This window comes from Carassius auratus, unplaced genomic scaffold, assembly GCF_003368295.1.
Source record: "Carassius auratus strain Wakin unplaced genomic scaffold, ASM336829v1 scaf_tig00214790, whole genome shotgun sequence".
Taxonomy (NCBI): domain Eukaryota; kingdom Metazoa; phylum Chordata; class Actinopteri; order Cypriniformes; family Cyprinidae; genus Carassius; species Carassius auratus.
Window position 1 is genome coordinate 552625 of NW_020527805.1, and position 16643 is coordinate 569267.

Genomic DNA, 16643 nt, shown 5'->3' on the forward strand with positions numbered 1-16643 from the left:
AATCTGAATGGCTACTGCTCAGCTGATTGTTTTATCAGTGATGGAGATGAATTGCAGAACGAGTAGATTATTTTTTTTTTCCTGTGTAATGTCAATAGTCTTAATCTATAGTTGTATATACAGTAAAATTATATTTTCTGTTTTGCTCTTTGAAATAATAAGAAAAGATCACTGTTATCAGTTTAGTTTTTTGGAGGTACCATGCATAAAATGGGAAGCAGACACTGAAAATATCCTGTAGGCTATGTAGTCAGTTGAACTTGAAACTACTTTATTGGCTTAAATATCTCAGAAGCAGAATTGCCAAAGCAAAAGAAAAATGGCCAAAATTAGAGTTAAGGAATGTGTGTCTACAGGTAAATTGACCAAACTTGCTTACTGATATTTAGGCTATTCATAATCCATTTTTTTATTGATGTAAATTCTGATAATTTACTTTAATATTTTACTTTTACATATTGATTTAGTCATTTAGCAGACACTTTTATCCAAAGCAACTTACAAATGAGGCAATGGAAGCAATCAAAATCAACAAAAGAGCAATGATATGCAAGGGCTATAAGAAGTCTCAGCTTAACGCAGTACACAAGTTTTTTTTTATTATATAATAAATACCTATTAATCAGACAGAATAGAAAAAGAATATAGAGCAAGCCTTTTTTGTCTTTTTTCTTTTTTTTCTTAGCTTTTCTTAATTGTATAATATATATCTATACAATACAAAAAGATTAGAAAAATTAAATATAAGAAAATTATTAAATATTAATTATTATTATTAAATATAAGAAAACGTCTTAGGTTACGTATGTAAACCTGGTTCCTCGGAGGAACGAGACGCTGCGTCGAGAATGTTTGGGGAACGCGTCCAGCGTGACTTCTCTGAATAATGTGTATAATCAGTCCAAAGGAAGGGCGAGACGTCATAGGCGGGTGACATCAGAGACCAGGAAGCATAAAAGCATGAGCGGCGAAGCCGGTAATCAGCCTCAAAAGATGAAGCAAGCGCCGGCCAGAGATGCCGGAAGTATGGCACTGCGACGCAGCGTCTCGTTCCTTCGAGGAACCAGGTTTACATATGTAACCTTAGATGTTCCTCTTCAGGAACTCGAGCTGCGTCGAGAACATTTGGGGAACAAGAATGCCCACGCCGCCAGACTTTCAAATCTCTGCCTAGTGTGGAAGAGCACAGCTAAAGCAAAAGGAGGAGAAGGAGCCTGACAGAAATCGGGGACAAACCGTCCGATGGCCGAACTTCAGAAGGAGTGAGTCTTGACCCCCAGGAGAGGGGAGATCAGAGGACTCGAGGCTTAGGATAGCATCCTGATCACCGCTAAGCATAAGCTTCTTCTGGCCGGAGACCTCAGCCTCAGCACACCATTGAGGAAACATGGCAGTCTCCGCACCAAGAATTGAAAAGCTTCCACTTCAAGGCATACAGTTTCCTCATTGAGGGAGCTCTGGATTGGACAACGGTCTTACAATCTCGGTTGAGAGACCGGAAGCTAAGAGTTGTGCCTCCTCAGAGACAACACCTACAGCCTCTAAGCTCCATGCAGGGGCGCACCCTCTGCCTGCGAGAGGAGATCTCTCCTGACAGGAACCTCCCATGGAGTGCCGTCAAAAAGAGAAATCAGGCCCAGGAACTATACCCGGCCCATACAGAATGGGGCTACTAACAGCAGCCGGACTCCTTCCCAGCGCACTCTCTCCAGAACTCCCGAGAGCAGAGCAATCGGGGGAAAAATGTACAGATGATGCCTCAGCCATGTCTGTACCATGGCGTCCAGCCCCAGTGGAGCTGGATGAGTCAGAGGAAGCCAGAGGGGACAGTGCGATGTCTCTCGATTCGCAAACAGATCCACCCAAGTCTGGCAAACATCTCCAACTATGCTTCATCACCTCAGTGTGAAGCTGCCATTCCCCGGGCCTCGGCCCCTGCCTCAACAGGATGTCTGCTCCCATATTAAGATGCCCAGGAATGTGAACTGCTCTGAGCGAGAGGAATTCGTCCTGGGCCCAAACAAAGATCTGGTATGCTAGTTGTACAAACAGAGTGAATGCAGACCTCCTTGGTGGTTGATGTGAGAGACCACCGCTGTTTTGTCGGTGCACACCAACACATGGTGACCTCTTAGGTCTGGGAGAAAATAAAGAAGTGCACGAAGCACGGCCAGCATCTCCGGGCAGTTGATGTGCCATGTCAGATGGCGACCACTCCACAGACCACTGGCAGGGTGGCCACTCATGACCGCACCCCAGCCGGTGAGGGACGCGTCCGTCGCTAGGATCATGCGGCGACAAGGAGCTCCCAGCACCGGCCCTGGGACAAGAACCAAGGATTCCTCCACATATCCAAGGCACGTCGGCAGAGCCGCGTGACCTTTAGCATGCAAAGTGGGTTTCCCCTCAGGGAGAACCCCTTGGTCTTGAGCCACCACTGTAGGGGTCTCATGTACAGCAGGGCAATAGAATTCACATTGGACGCAGCTGCCATCAGACCCAGCAATCACCGTGACTGCTTGACAGTGAGTGACCGGCCTTCTCTCACTCTCGCGACTGCAGTGAGGATCGAATCGATCCGAGCAGGTGACATACGTGCCTGCATCGTGGTCGAATCCCACACCATGCCCAGATAAGTGGTTCTCTGAACTGGAGAAAGCACACTTTTCTTGGCGTTAAGTCTTAAACCCAGCTCTTTCATGTGAGCGAGAACGACACCTCGGCGCCGAACCGTCATCTGCTCAGATTGAGCTGATATCAACCAATCGTCAGTGTGGTTGAGTCATGAAAGTGTGGGGTGAGAGTGCAAGGCCAGTGGAAGATCCGTATTGGTAGGCTTTTTCCCCCAAAAGCAAACCTCAGGAACTTCCGATGAAGAAGGATGGAGATAAGTGCATCTTTTGATAGATTGTGACACACCAGTCCTTGGCCTGTGCAGGCGTGCTAAACTTCAGTCCCCTGACTTAAATGTTCAAAAGCACAGATCTAGAAAAAGACACATCACCTCATCCTTCCTCGGAACAGTGAAGTACTGGCTGTAGGACCCGGACTCTGCAACCCAAGGAGGGACCACCTCGATGGTCTCCATCCTCAGAGAGAGTCTACTTCTGTTCCATTACCAGAGCCTGCTTGCGGCCCACCAGAACTGGATTCTGTGGCCTCTCACTACAGTGTGCAGGACCCACTGAGACACATTTGGCAGTAGTTTTCACGCTGCAATATAGTCTACTAAGGGAATCAGCCTCTCAAGATTGATCTCTTGTTGCATCAGAGCAATTAGCTTTCGGCAGGAGACGGCCGAACTAGCTGCTCTGGAAACCTCCCAGGAGGTTGCGAGCCTCTTAGCATCGCTACGTTTCCGGGCGGTAACTGAGAGAAGCGCTCGCTGGAGCCTGCTGCACCCTGGAACACCGGCAGGGTTGGCAGATCGATCTCCTGAGTGCACTGAGGAGAGACGGGTACCGTGCAATGCGGTGTACACTGCTCTTCCCGCAGCATCAGGACTCTCGTAGCTGAAGTCTCCTAAAAACGACGGTCCTCAGACCCACATCGTCTGCTAGGAAGACTAGACCAGAGCCTGCTCGGGGCAGGACCCCGTGAAGTACAATTGGCAGGGGCTCCCACACCGCCATGTGACCTCCTAAGGGAACCAGTCTCGCGAGACTAGCCTCTGGTGCGCCTAGAGCCACTAGCTCGGTGCCCTGAAGCGGTGGACTGGCAGGGGACGACTGTACTAGCTGCTCTAGAGACCTCCGTAGAGGTAGCCTGGAGATCGGTGCACCCTGGAACACCGGCAGGGTTGGCAGAACAATCTCCTGAGGGCACTGAGGAGAGACGGGCACCGTGTAATGCGGTGTACACCACTCTTCCCCAGATGGAGCTGGCCCTCAAAACGTCCTAGGCCTAAGCATCAGGACGTTATGATGAAGGCTATCCAGCAAAAACAACGGTCCATAGAACTGCTTTCCACTAGTAGCCTTCGGCCTGGGAGCGCCACTTTGACTCTAGCGTCTGCGGAGTACAAATGTAACACCCCCGGCACGTGGGGCTGGAACACAGTTGGGACTGCTCTGCCCAGCAGCCCCTGACCGCCTCAACCTCCTCAGAGGTTAGAATTAAATGTAGTCAGCAACCAGACTAGTCAACACGGTCTGGTGTAGAAAAAACTCACATAAAAAAACATATATATATATTATTTTATGCTACTCAGTCACACAAACAACATCAATCTCCTCAGAGAAAGATGGATGCTACAGCGAGCTGTCTCAGAGGGCGAAGAAACTGCAGCGCTGGTTTCCAAGCCTCGAGAACGAGCTCTAGATCTAGTGAACACGGGTGGAGATAGGACGAGCCGTCCCCAACCCGTTAGCCAGATCATGTGCGATTCCCGCTATCGCGGTCGCCGCCATGCCTCAGCAACGGCGCGACCGCAACTGCAAGATTGCATGCACAGACACGGTCCTCGGAGCATGCCCAGCGAGAGAGCATGCAGCAGCAGCGAGCTGTCTCAGAGGGCGAAGAAACCGCAGCACTGGTTTCCAAGCCTCGAGAACAGGCTCTAGATCTAGTGAACACGGATGGAGATAGGACAAACCATCTTCAACCCGTTCGCCAGATCATGTGCGATTCCCACTATTGCGGTCGCCGCCGTGCCTCAGCACCAGCCAGACCGCGACTGAAAGATCGCATGCACAGACACACTCCTCGGAGCGTGCTCGGCGAGAGCGGAACGCTCAACAGCGAGAAAAGCACAATCAGCCCCCCGAGAGCTGACTGCGCGAGCTCCGCTCTTCATTAATGCTACTTTTGTTAATATTAGGCATAATATGCTTGTGTAACTGGTGCTTGTGTGACTGGTGCTTGTGCAACTGGCGAGCTCATCGACGCCTATCCACATCAATCTCCTCAGAGAAAGACAGGCAGCGAGTCACGCCTTCTCATCGGGGAGAAAGTACCGCAAATGCGGGCTTCCGACCACCGAGAGCGGGCGCCGGATCTGGCGTCACCCGCCTATGACGTCTTGCCCTTCCTTTGGACTGATTATACACATTATTCAGAGACGTCACACTGGACGCGTTCCCCAAACGTTCTCGACGCAGCTCGAGTTCCTGAAGAGCAAACAGTAAATGAATAGAGTGTAAGTCTAAAAGGGACAAGTTTTTTTTTTAAGAATATTTTGAGTTGGGCAGGTCATTCCGATTGAGTTGGGCAGGTCATTCCACCAGGAAGGAACATTTAAAAGTGAAAGAGATTTTGTGCCTCTTTGGGATGGCACAATAGCGCAATGTTCACTTACAGAACACAAGCTTCTAGAGGGCACATAAATCTGAAGTAATTAATTAAGGTAAAGGGGGTGCAGAATTAGTGGTGGTTCCGTAGGCAAATATTAATGTCTTGAATTTTATGCGAGCAGCTATTAGTAGCCAGTGCCTATTGATAAACAGAGGTGTGACAAACATTATTTTTGGCTCATTAAAAATGTATCTTACTGCCATGTTCTGGATTAATTGTAACGTTTTGATAGAATTGGCTGGAAGACCTGCCAAGAGAGCATTGCAATAGTCCAGCCTGAACAGAACAAAAGCTTGAACAAGGAGTTGTGGAGCATGTTCTGAAAGAAAGGGCCTGATCTTCTTGATGTTGCATCAAGCAAATCTGCAGGACCAGGTAGTTTTAGCAATGTGGTCTGAGAAAGTCAGCTGATCATCAATCATAACTCCAAGGTTTCTGGCTGTTTTTGAAGAAGTTATTGTTGATGTGCCTAACTGAATGGTGAAACTGTGAAGAAACGATGGGTTTGATGGAACCACAAGCAGTTCTTTCCTGGCAAAGTTGAGTTGAAGGTAATGGTCCTTCATCAAGCAAAAAATTACTGTTAGACAAGCTGAGATGCAAGCAGCTGTCGTCAGATCATCAGGATGGAATGAGAGGTAGAGGTGAGTGTCATCAGCAAAGCAGTGATATAAAAAGCTATGTTTCTGAATGACAAAATCTAGCGATGCCATGTAGACAGAGAAGATAAGTGGTCCAAGAACTGAGCCCTGAGGCCCCCCAGTAGTTAGATGTTGTGACTTGGACACCTCATCTCTCCGAGATACTTTGAAGGACCTATATGAGAGGTAAGACTCAAATCACTGTAGTGCGGTTCCTGTGATGAACTTTGCCAATAGGGTTTACAGGATGATCTGGTGTTTAAAATTGTGAAAAGCATTGGACAGATCCAGCAAAATAAGTATAGGGCTTGGGCGTTGTGACGTCATTACTTGGCGTGGCTGCCATGTTGATGGCCTCCTTTGCTACTCGGGCTACTGCGCAGGGTTTAGACGTACTCCCTCTCAGGCGTGTGTCTTAATTTGATTAATTAAAAATCTAGTTCAACCATGGTAAACCATTATGCTGTATTCCCCATAATCGCCATGGGGAAAATAAAATGTGAATGGATTAACTTTCCACCGCTTTCCTGCTTGAAAGCGTGACCTCGGAGACCATAACATCTGAATATTAATTTATATAGCTTAAGTCAACATTGAACATTGAAAATAAGGAAAATTTCCTAGGTTACTCATCCAAAATATGGAAAATTTCAACATTCATCTTTCTGTTGCTATCCCTCTGCTGACAGCAAAAATTCGCTGCATTAAAAACTGCTGCATTAACTAATGTTAAGCGATTTGTGAAGCTAGGTCTAATGTGACTTTCCTTACAGATTGGCGTGAAATCGTGCTCTCACAACAACCACGCTATCTTAAAAAGCCCAACATGCTAAGGTTGCTTTCAAGTAAGCAAAATGATGCTTTGAAAACATCTGTTCGCTGGAAGGGCCAGGAGTGGCAACAGGACAACAGCACAGAGACTTGACAGGTCTGATGGAGGGGCTAACGGGATATTTTACAGGAAAATACTAAAACGGGAAGACAGCGGGAAAAGAGCTCAAATACGTGAGAACCCCGGAAAAAAAACGGGAGGGTTGACAGCTAACTACACTTTTGAAACACATAGTTAAAAGTCCATGTGTGAATGGTTGTTAGCACTACCGGTTACTAAACTAGCAGCTAAGTAGAGCGCAGCTTGTTTGCCGGTTCTATGATTTCCAACTCTTGAACCCATCCATTTGTGAACTGCACATGAGACTCAATGACTTGTAGCTTCGGAACTGTTCTGAGGAAGAAAGGAAACCAGTCTGTAGTTCTCTAAATGAGGTGGATTACAAGTGGGTTTCTTAAGTAGTGGGGTTATATGAGCCTGTCTAAATGCTGAAGGAAAAACACCAGTGTGAAGGGATGTGTTAATGATGTGAATGAGTGCAACTGCAGGAGAAATGGCTTGAAGGAGATGAGATGGAATAGAGTAGGATGATAAGAAAAGATGAGTTTGGAGACTTCTGCCTGAGAGTGAAGAGAAGGTGATTAACAAGTGTATGTTTACTGGTAAGATGTGCTTGACTGATTGTGGTGTGGAAAATTGTGCACTGATGATTTTAATTTTATTAATGAACGTGGCCGTCGTAAGCTGTGGGAGTTGAAGGAGGGGAGGAGGATGACAAAAGAACAAGGAAAATGTTTTAAAGAGCATGCGAGAGTTAGACGAATTGTTATTTTTGTTATGATATTATCCCTTTTAGCAGTGGAGACATTAGCAGAGAAGGAAGAGAGGAATGACTGATACATATTAAGGTCAGCGGGATTTTTTGATTTGCACCACACCCTTTTAGCAGTCCTGAGCTTAGAACGATGTTCGTGGAGAACATCAAATAACCAAGGCGCAGAAGGGGTGGAATGGGCTGACCTGAAAGACAAGGGGCAGATTGATGATGATGATTGATGTTTTAAATTGTATTTATGTAATTGCTAACCTGTTTGTACTGTATTTCGAATGATTTGTATTTATTTTAGCTCTACTTCCCTTTCCCTAAGTTGTTATTCCACTTGACAGGCCACCATTGTAAATAAGAACCTGTTCTTAATGACTTGCCTGTAAAAATAAAGGTAAAAAAAAAAAGCTAAGATGAAATCATAGCAGACATTCGGGAGGGTGAGAGTGAGCATAGGTTATGTCGAAAGATGACATTTGGAGGGGTATGTGTTGTGTCAGGAACTCTGTTGAGGTTAATAGTGAGGAAGAAGTGATCTGAGGTGTGCAGTGGAGTAACCAGCACATGATCAGTGGAACAGTGTCATGTGTAAATAAGGCAAGGCAAGTTTATTTACATAGCAAATTTTGTACAAAATGGTAATTCATAGTGATTTACATAAAATAAAGTAAAATAATCATAAAGAAATAATAATCACTAAAATAAAAAACTTTGAAGACGATTTAAAATGTATTTAAAATTAATTTAAAAATAGAAAATTATTATACATACATAAAATACAGTGCAGTCAGTTCAGACATCTCACAGTGCTCATTCAATAAATGCAAAGCTACATGACTACTGAAACTAAGGTCTGTCTACAGAATCACACCAAGATTCTTGATTTGATTTTTAGTTGTTTGACCCCTACAGTCAATGTATGCATTCACCTTGAGAATTTCATCTTTGTTTCCAAATGCAATGAATTCAGTTTTCTGCTTGTTTACCTGAAGAAAATTTTAGCACATCCAACTCTTAATTTCATCAATGCATTGGCAGAGGGAGTCAATGGGGCTATAGTCATTTGGTAATAAGGGTATCATCAGCATAGCTGAGAAATTTAATCTGTTTCTTTCTCATCTGTATATGTTCTTAGTGGGAACATATACAGGCTAAACAAGAGCTGTGCAAGAATTGAGCCTTGTGGGACACAGGATGTCATGGACATCCATTTAGACTTATGCTCTCCTACACTCACATAACAAGTATGACCTGAATCATTTGAAGAACCATCCCAGAAAGCCCAAGCCAGTTTTCCTGTCTCTCTAGAAGTGTTATGATTTACAATGTCAAATGCAGCACTGAGATCTAGTAGAACCAGCATTGATATTTTGCCAGAATCAGAAAGTAAGCAGATATCATTTATTATCTTAATGAGCACTGTCTGTGTGCTGTGATGCAGTCTGAAACCCGATTGAAAATTGTCCAGGTATCATTTGAGTTTAAGTATTTGCTCAGCTGATTAAAAACTACCTTTTCAATGATCTTGCCTATAAAAGGAAGATTTGATGTTGGTCTATAATTGATCTTTTTCAGAAGGGGCTTAACAACTGCAGTTTTCAGGGAGTTTGGAAAAGTCCCAGAAAGAAGTGACTTCGAAGAGATCTGCTTCTAAACAGTTAAGCAAAAGAAAAAAAAAATATGTGGGAAGTGTGTCAACAACAACGATTTTAGGTGCTGCACTATTTCTTCCAAAATTTTGCTATCAATTGCTTCAAATATAGACATAGTATGTTTTTGATATTGCGTCCGAATCTGTCTGACCTCTGCAAAACTTGAGGATGTGTTAATCACCTTCCTGATATTGATGATCTTCTCAGAAAAGAAGGTAGCAAACTCATTGCATTTTCTGTCAGAGAGCATTTCACTGGTCATCTAACTTGGGTGGGTTTGTCAGTCTCTCAACAGTAGCAAAAAGAGTGTGAGTGTTGTTTAAGTTACTGTATATAAGGTTTGAGAAGTCTTTCAAGCTGTGGCTAGTTCCACATCGAAAGCATGAAGGCTTTCTTTATAGATGTTACAGTGCATTTCAAGTTTGGTCTTCCAACACATCCATTCAGATAAGGTGTGAGTAGCCGTAGTTAACACTCTCTTGAGATCAAAAGAGGCAAGCAGAGTGTGGAAGTCTGCAGCCTGAGGTTTATCTAGGTGGATGTTGAAGTCTCCAAGCATAACTAGTGGAGTACCATCCTCAGGAAAAGTTGAGAGCAGCACATCTAATTCATCCAAGAAGTTACCTTGTGGTCCTGGGGTATTTTAAAAGTGTAGCTAATAGTGACTGAATGTTAAGGACCTGTAAGTACCCAGAGAATGTAAAGGAATACATTTCCAGTCATTAGAGATAGGCAGATCAGTACCTCCACCTCTTCCAGTCAGACAGGGACTGTGGGAAAATGAGAAATTATTGTAAAGTGCTGCAAGAGTAACAGTTTCCTCTGGTTTGATCCAGGTGTCTATCAGGGCCATTAGGATTAGTCTTGAATGACTAACAATATATGTAATGAAATCTGCTTTGTTTACTGCAGACTGACAATTCCATAACCATTTTATACCCGTTTGACAAAACAGAAATTTAATTCATCTGAACGCACTTTACTGTTTATCACAACAAAGGGCAAAGCAAGCACAATTTTGAATGCATATATTGGATGCTCTATGTACTGTAGGCCATTTACCTGTACATAGTTTTGAGATTATTCAAATTTCTCCTACAGAATCTGAAAATCTTCAACAGGATGATTCCAGTTTCAAGGGTAAAAGATACATTTACTTGACGGATATGCAGTAGACTACCACTGTTTTTATTTAAAGCTGATTATAGTTTCTATAACCTAACCCAAACCATAAAATCTTTCACATTTTTTGAGTTAAATCAATTTCATCGCTTTAAAAAAAATGGAAATACATATGAGAAGCATTGTTGATTCATTAAAACAATCATGTAAATCAAGTATAGAATTATTGCTTAGCACAATATGCATGGTGAAATGTGCAAATATCAAAAGTGTGACTATTTTAAATGGCTTCAAATTGATCAGCCTAATTTTCACTGGGTGTAACTTAAAACAATTATCTCTATCTTCTTTCTTCTTATAGATGTTTGCCAGCTCATACTTGATGCAGGAACTTGCTCAAACTTTTCAGTGAAATGGTACTTCAACGTCAGCAGTGGTGAATGTGTCCAGTTCTGGTATGGAGGCTGTGACGGGAACAGCAACAGGTTCAACACTCAGGAGGATTGTGAGATTCGCTGTCTCAGGGCCAAAAAATATCTCAAAACATCTAAACAGTGATACAGTTGTGGTGAGAATTGTATGGAAATAACCCATGGAAATAAATCTGCATTAATTCTTTTGACATTTTATTTTAACATTTTACAAAGATCTACCTTTTAATTGGAGAATAAGAATTTAAAATGGACGGAAAATCTCATTATGAAATAAAGGCTCAGCTATTTTCTGTAACTCTTTAGCTGTGGTCCTTGGCCACTCAAGCTATCCTCCTCAGCTTGCATTAAGACAGTCTAAAAACACATCCTCTTTCATAATTTTACATTTTTATATAACTTTAATGCTCTATCAGAGCACTGCCTTTTGACTGAATTGCTTATCAACTTTTATGATGGCTGTTGTTTATTGATTATTATTCAATAAATAATATTTCATTTGCCATCTTGAAATGGTCTATGTGTCGTCATTTACTGTAAAAAGTTTCCAAGATGCCACAACATTGCACAGCATCTGGTTGTAATATTTGCCAAATTTAAATTCACAAAGAAATGGGATAACCTTTGATAGTTAAAAATGTGTTGGGTTGTGTTTTAATATGTATTTACTCAATATTACAGGTTTTATAAACTCTGGTAACTTTTTAATGTTGAGTTAGCCAATGGTTTCCTCTTGAAACCATTGTGTTGATTGTGTTAGTTCAGCAAAATCATCTGTTGAAGTTTATTCCAGATATGAATATTTATACAAGCCTACAACTACAGTTGCATTGCAGATGCACAGGCAACTTGCTCTCCAGTGATCACAAACTGGTGTTTTGAGTGTTCCAATTTGGCAGATTGATTATGTAGTGGCCCATTGAAAGAGCATCTAATAAGGCATCTACCTACAGTATACACATATCTGATTTTTACTTCAAACTACACCTTGTAATGCATTGACCAGCATTATGCTGGTAAATCCCTTAACAGTTGAAAGGATACTACAAAAAAAGATTTTGCTTTCCTGAGCGGAAATTCAAACTAATATTTTATTGTGAATGTGAGACTGACCTAAAGAATAAATGCTGTATTCGATGTAGGTAATGGGAGAAAAATGTTCAACATACACGTTCACAAGGCATTTGGCATCACTGAACTGTGACTGGGTGGAGATGGTAGGAAGTGATGATGGATCAGAAAGAAGCTGGTGAGGGAAAGTAAGGAACATTAAGTATGCAAAAACACTGTAACGGAAACGATTATATGCCGAGATGAAAAACAGAAAAGGCACTGCATCCTTGAAGGGGCACAATAATTAACATCCAACTAAGGCAATATATTTAAAATGTTGGGAATATGAAAAAAGTCTTATATATATGGTCATAGAATACATATGCCAGCAATTCCACCTTGGATGTTTGTAGTGCCTATAGACCTTCATTTAATAGAAGAAGTGAAGAAACAGGTTTGTGACCCAATAAAAATGTAAAAAGTTAATCAATATATTGACCAGAAATATTGTGATATGACACAAATATGTACAGATAGTTCAAAGGATCCAGAATCTAAGGAAACGAGTATAGTAGCAGCAGTTATACCAAACATGAATTAGTGTTTAAAAAGGACCCCCAGATATTTTATCTGTATTTACAGCAGAGTTTGGTGGCTACACACTACTCAGTTGGTGGTGATAATGCACTAATAAGATATTCTGCCAACAGCCAATAAACAAAAGAAGAAAACTATGCAGGCACTCACTCAATCTGTTTCTCTCTGGTAATATATACAGTATGTGGATGTAATATATTCACACGTCTAAAGCTACAGCTTCTAAACAGATTTTATTGTATTTTACTCTGCATTAAAAAGTTTAGCTGATTTCCTGTGTAAATTAAAATAACATTATTTTATGTATTTGGTGTAATGAAATGTGTTTATGCAGTTTAAGGTAAAAAAAAAAAAACATACTTTTCCACATTATGTAAATTATTGTTTCTCATCTATGCCCTGCCTTTCTGAAAGCTCATTGGTCTGAAAAGCAAGGTGTGCTCTGATTGGCCAGCTATCAATTGCGTTGTGATTGGCTGAATACCTCAAGCATGTGACCGAAATGTTATGCCCCTTGTCATACTGTGATGCATGTCCCGGTCACAACACCGGCGCAAACAAGACACAATCACTAAAACCCATGAAAAAATGTGTCATTTGTTGCATCCAGTGGGGACATAATTACAAATTCTAATGAATTAACGTACAAACAACAAGCATTACTTTACACCAGAGGTTCTCAATACCAGTCTTCATGTCCCCCAGCTCTGCATATTTTGCATGCCTCCCTTTGATAACCTGATTCAGATAATCAGATCATTAGAAGTGAGCTCCATGCATGAACTGTGTTCCCATTGACATGGTCCCTATACAGTGTTCATTGCTCCCTACTGCCTGAGCAGGGGAAATCTGTTAAAGTTTACTTCTCTTCGGAACATTCATTCATGTCTGAAGCCATAAAAGAAACATACAAAATGTGCAGAGCTGGGTGCAAGAGGACTGGAATGAGAACCGTTGCTCTACACTGCTCAAAACTCGCGTTTGAATCATCAGTGGCAAGTCCTTTACATATGTAAACATACTTACAGACTGTGAGTCAGAACAGCCGGCATTGTTAGTGTTCTTTCTCATGATCAGGAAACAGTATCTAAATATCTGGGTTTAACTGTTCTGGAACAGTGTTGTAAAAACAACTTTAGCACCGATTTCTAGCTGTGTCCTCTTTTGGAAGGCCAAACAAAGCATTTTCTATTGCAACTAAACAGTGCTACATGACATGGTGCCAGCAGTAACATCGAGAATCAAAGGTTATGCATACTTTCTTTGCTTGAACATTTGGGCCGCATTATGCAAATCTTCCCACATCATGACATAGACATGTGGGGACGTGTTTAATGAGGCATTTTAGGAGGGCATGGACGACTCTTAACTTTTATAAAGAATATCTCTTTGGGTTTGAGACTTTAGTTTTTGCAGCTTTACAGATCTTCCTTATGCACCGAGAGCTTGTAACACTCCAAAGAGAAAGGAAACCTTGAAATCATATGACCACTTTAAATTCTGTTGTTAATATACTTCGACAGTTTTACAATGTCAAGTATTATTTGCAAACTGTTAATAAAAAAAGTAATAGACTCTACATGTAAGCAAGGTATGCGAGGCCATGCTTAAGTCACATCTGAGGGGCGTTGTTACACTGTAAACAATTTCTGTAATATTTACAGTAAGATACTGTAAAAGGTGTATATTACTGTAAATTTTCCCTATTGTAAATCCATTTACAGTGAACCTACCCACGAATAACTGACCAATGGCAAGAGAGATTTCTTTTCAAATATATGTACATATATATAGATATTTTTTACTCTGAGGTGGAAGTGGCGGTATAAATAATGAATAAAATACCAGTAACTTAAGGATAGTATATTATTATTTTTATTTTTTTTATCTTATATACGCTTTTTCTATATTCACATCAGAAGGATTTTTTTTTTTTTTTCTCATGGTTGTCTGGATTGCCATCGTAAATGTAAAAACACTGACCTCTATCAGCTGTTAGGGGTGCAAAACATGATGCAGGCCCATCCAACTCACTAAAAAAGATAGAAAGAAATATTCCTTTTTATTTATAACTGAAATTCTGATGTTTTTTTAGTATACAGTAAGGGATTGACATTAACACCCACATTTGTGGTCTATTCTCCCGATTTATTTTACAATAGATCCCATTAATTATTCACTGGAATGCACAAACAATCTCTCGTGTTTCTTCTTTAATCCTCATGTCTCTTTCCAGGTTTGTTTGTTTTCACAATTAAATACAATTAATTATCTCTCAAAATGGCCAAAATCAGTAATTATCAGAAAATAATCATGAAGAAAAACAATAACAATAATAAAATAAGCAATTTTAAAACTTTTAAAATTATAAAATTTTTACTTAAAATTAATTTAAAAACAGTTGATTTTACATTTAAAAAAAAAAACAGTGAAAATATAGTGCAATCAGTTCGGACATTGCACAGTGCTCATTCAATAAATGCACAGCTAAACAGATGGGTTTTGAGTCTAGATTTAAATATGACTAATGTTTTAGCACATCTGATCTCTTCTGGAAGCTGATTCCAACTGCGGGCAGCATAGTAACTAAAGGCGGACTCCCCTTGTTTTGTGTGAACCCTTGCTATTTCTAACTGACTCGATCCTAATGATCTGAGTGGTCTGTTAGGTTTATATTCAGTGAGCATATCTGCAATTTATTTCGGTCCTAGTAAAAGTACTTTAAAATCAATCCTAAATGTAACTGGAAGCAAGTGTAAGAACCTGAGGACTGGTGTGATATGCTCAGATTTTCTGGTTCTAGTCAGAATCCGGGCAGCAGCGTTCTGGATGGTCTGGTCTTTTTACGAAGGCCGGTGAGGAGCCCATTACATTAGTCCACCCTGCTGGTGATGAAGGCATGAACAAGTTTCAACAAGTCTTGATCTTGACTGAAAAAAAAAATCTAATTCTTGGAATGTTTTTAGATGATAGTATGCTGATATAGTTACTGTTTGACATGACTACTGAAACTAAGGTCTGTTTTCAGAATCACACCAAGATTCCTGACTTGAATTTTAGTTGTTTGACCCCTAGAGTCTCCCACCTTGAAAACTTCATCTTTGTTTCCAAATGCAATGACTCCTTGTTTAACTGAAGAAAGTTCTGGCACATCCAACTATTAATTTCATCAATACATTGGCAGAGGGAGTCAATGGGGCTGTAGTCATTTGGATATAAGGCTAGGTAAATCTGAGTATCATCAGCATACTGTAGCTGTGATACCCAGCATTACCTTCCTCTGGCCTGCCTGGAGATATGAGGCCCCTCTGTGCCAAGCCCTAGTGGTCCATAATCTTCATCAGAAACTGAAACAAGGGAATCAGTTTTTATACACACAGTTGTTTGCAATGCAATAATATCTATTTCACAATATCAAAATGTAAATTTACTCAGATGACAATACATGCAAATCAATTCAATTCGATTCAAGTTTATTTGTATAGCGCTTTTTACAATACAAATCGTTACAAATCAACTTTACAGAAAATTATGTTTCTACAATATTTAATAATAGCTTATAAGTGGTGACTGTCAGTCAGGATTTGTAGACAAATGTATACAAGTCGTAGTCAGCCAGATGATGAACATTAATTATCATATGATAAAGTCACACTTGTAGCAATATTTGTTAGTTCTGTTGTTGATTCAGGGTTAGCATCATCTGGGGTCCTCTGAGGGTCAGCATCATCTCTTCTCAGGTGTTCTGGATCCAGACTGGAGCTTGTGTAAATCCTAGTTAACACAGGATGTAGATCCTGTGGCAAAACATAGAAACAAATAGAGACATCATTAGCATAGCTACTGATCCAACAAAGAAAAATTAATTATTGTAACCCAAGCTAAAGAATAAGAATGCACATTTGATCAGAGACAACTATATTCACAATGTAAGATACATTATTCAAATGCTTGACGAAAGAGATGTGTTTTTAATATAGATTTAAAGAGAGAGTGTGTCTGAATCCCCGAACATTATCAGGAAGGCTGTTCCAGAGTTTGGGAGCCAAATGAGAGAAAGCTCTACCTCCTTTAGTGGACTTTGCTATCCTATGAACTACCAAAAGTCCAGCATTTTGTGACCTTAGGGAGCGTGATGGATTGTAGCATGGTAGAAGGCTAGTTACAGTAGGTACGCAGGAACTAAACCATTTAGGG

The 16643-nt window shown here is 41.0% G+C and overlaps 1 long non-coding RNA gene across 1 annotated transcript; it reads left to right on the top strand.

Annotated features, from left to right (window-relative positions):
• Positions 1-335: 335 nt before the first annotated feature.
• On the top strand, positions 336-10821 carry LOC113092946 (uncharacterized). The gene is made up of 3 exons (XR_003287665.1): positions 336-356; positions 10345-10383; positions 10727-10821. It is a non-coding gene; the product is annotated as an uncharacterized LOC113092946 (long non-coding RNA).
• Positions 10822-16643: the final 5822 nt, after the last annotated feature.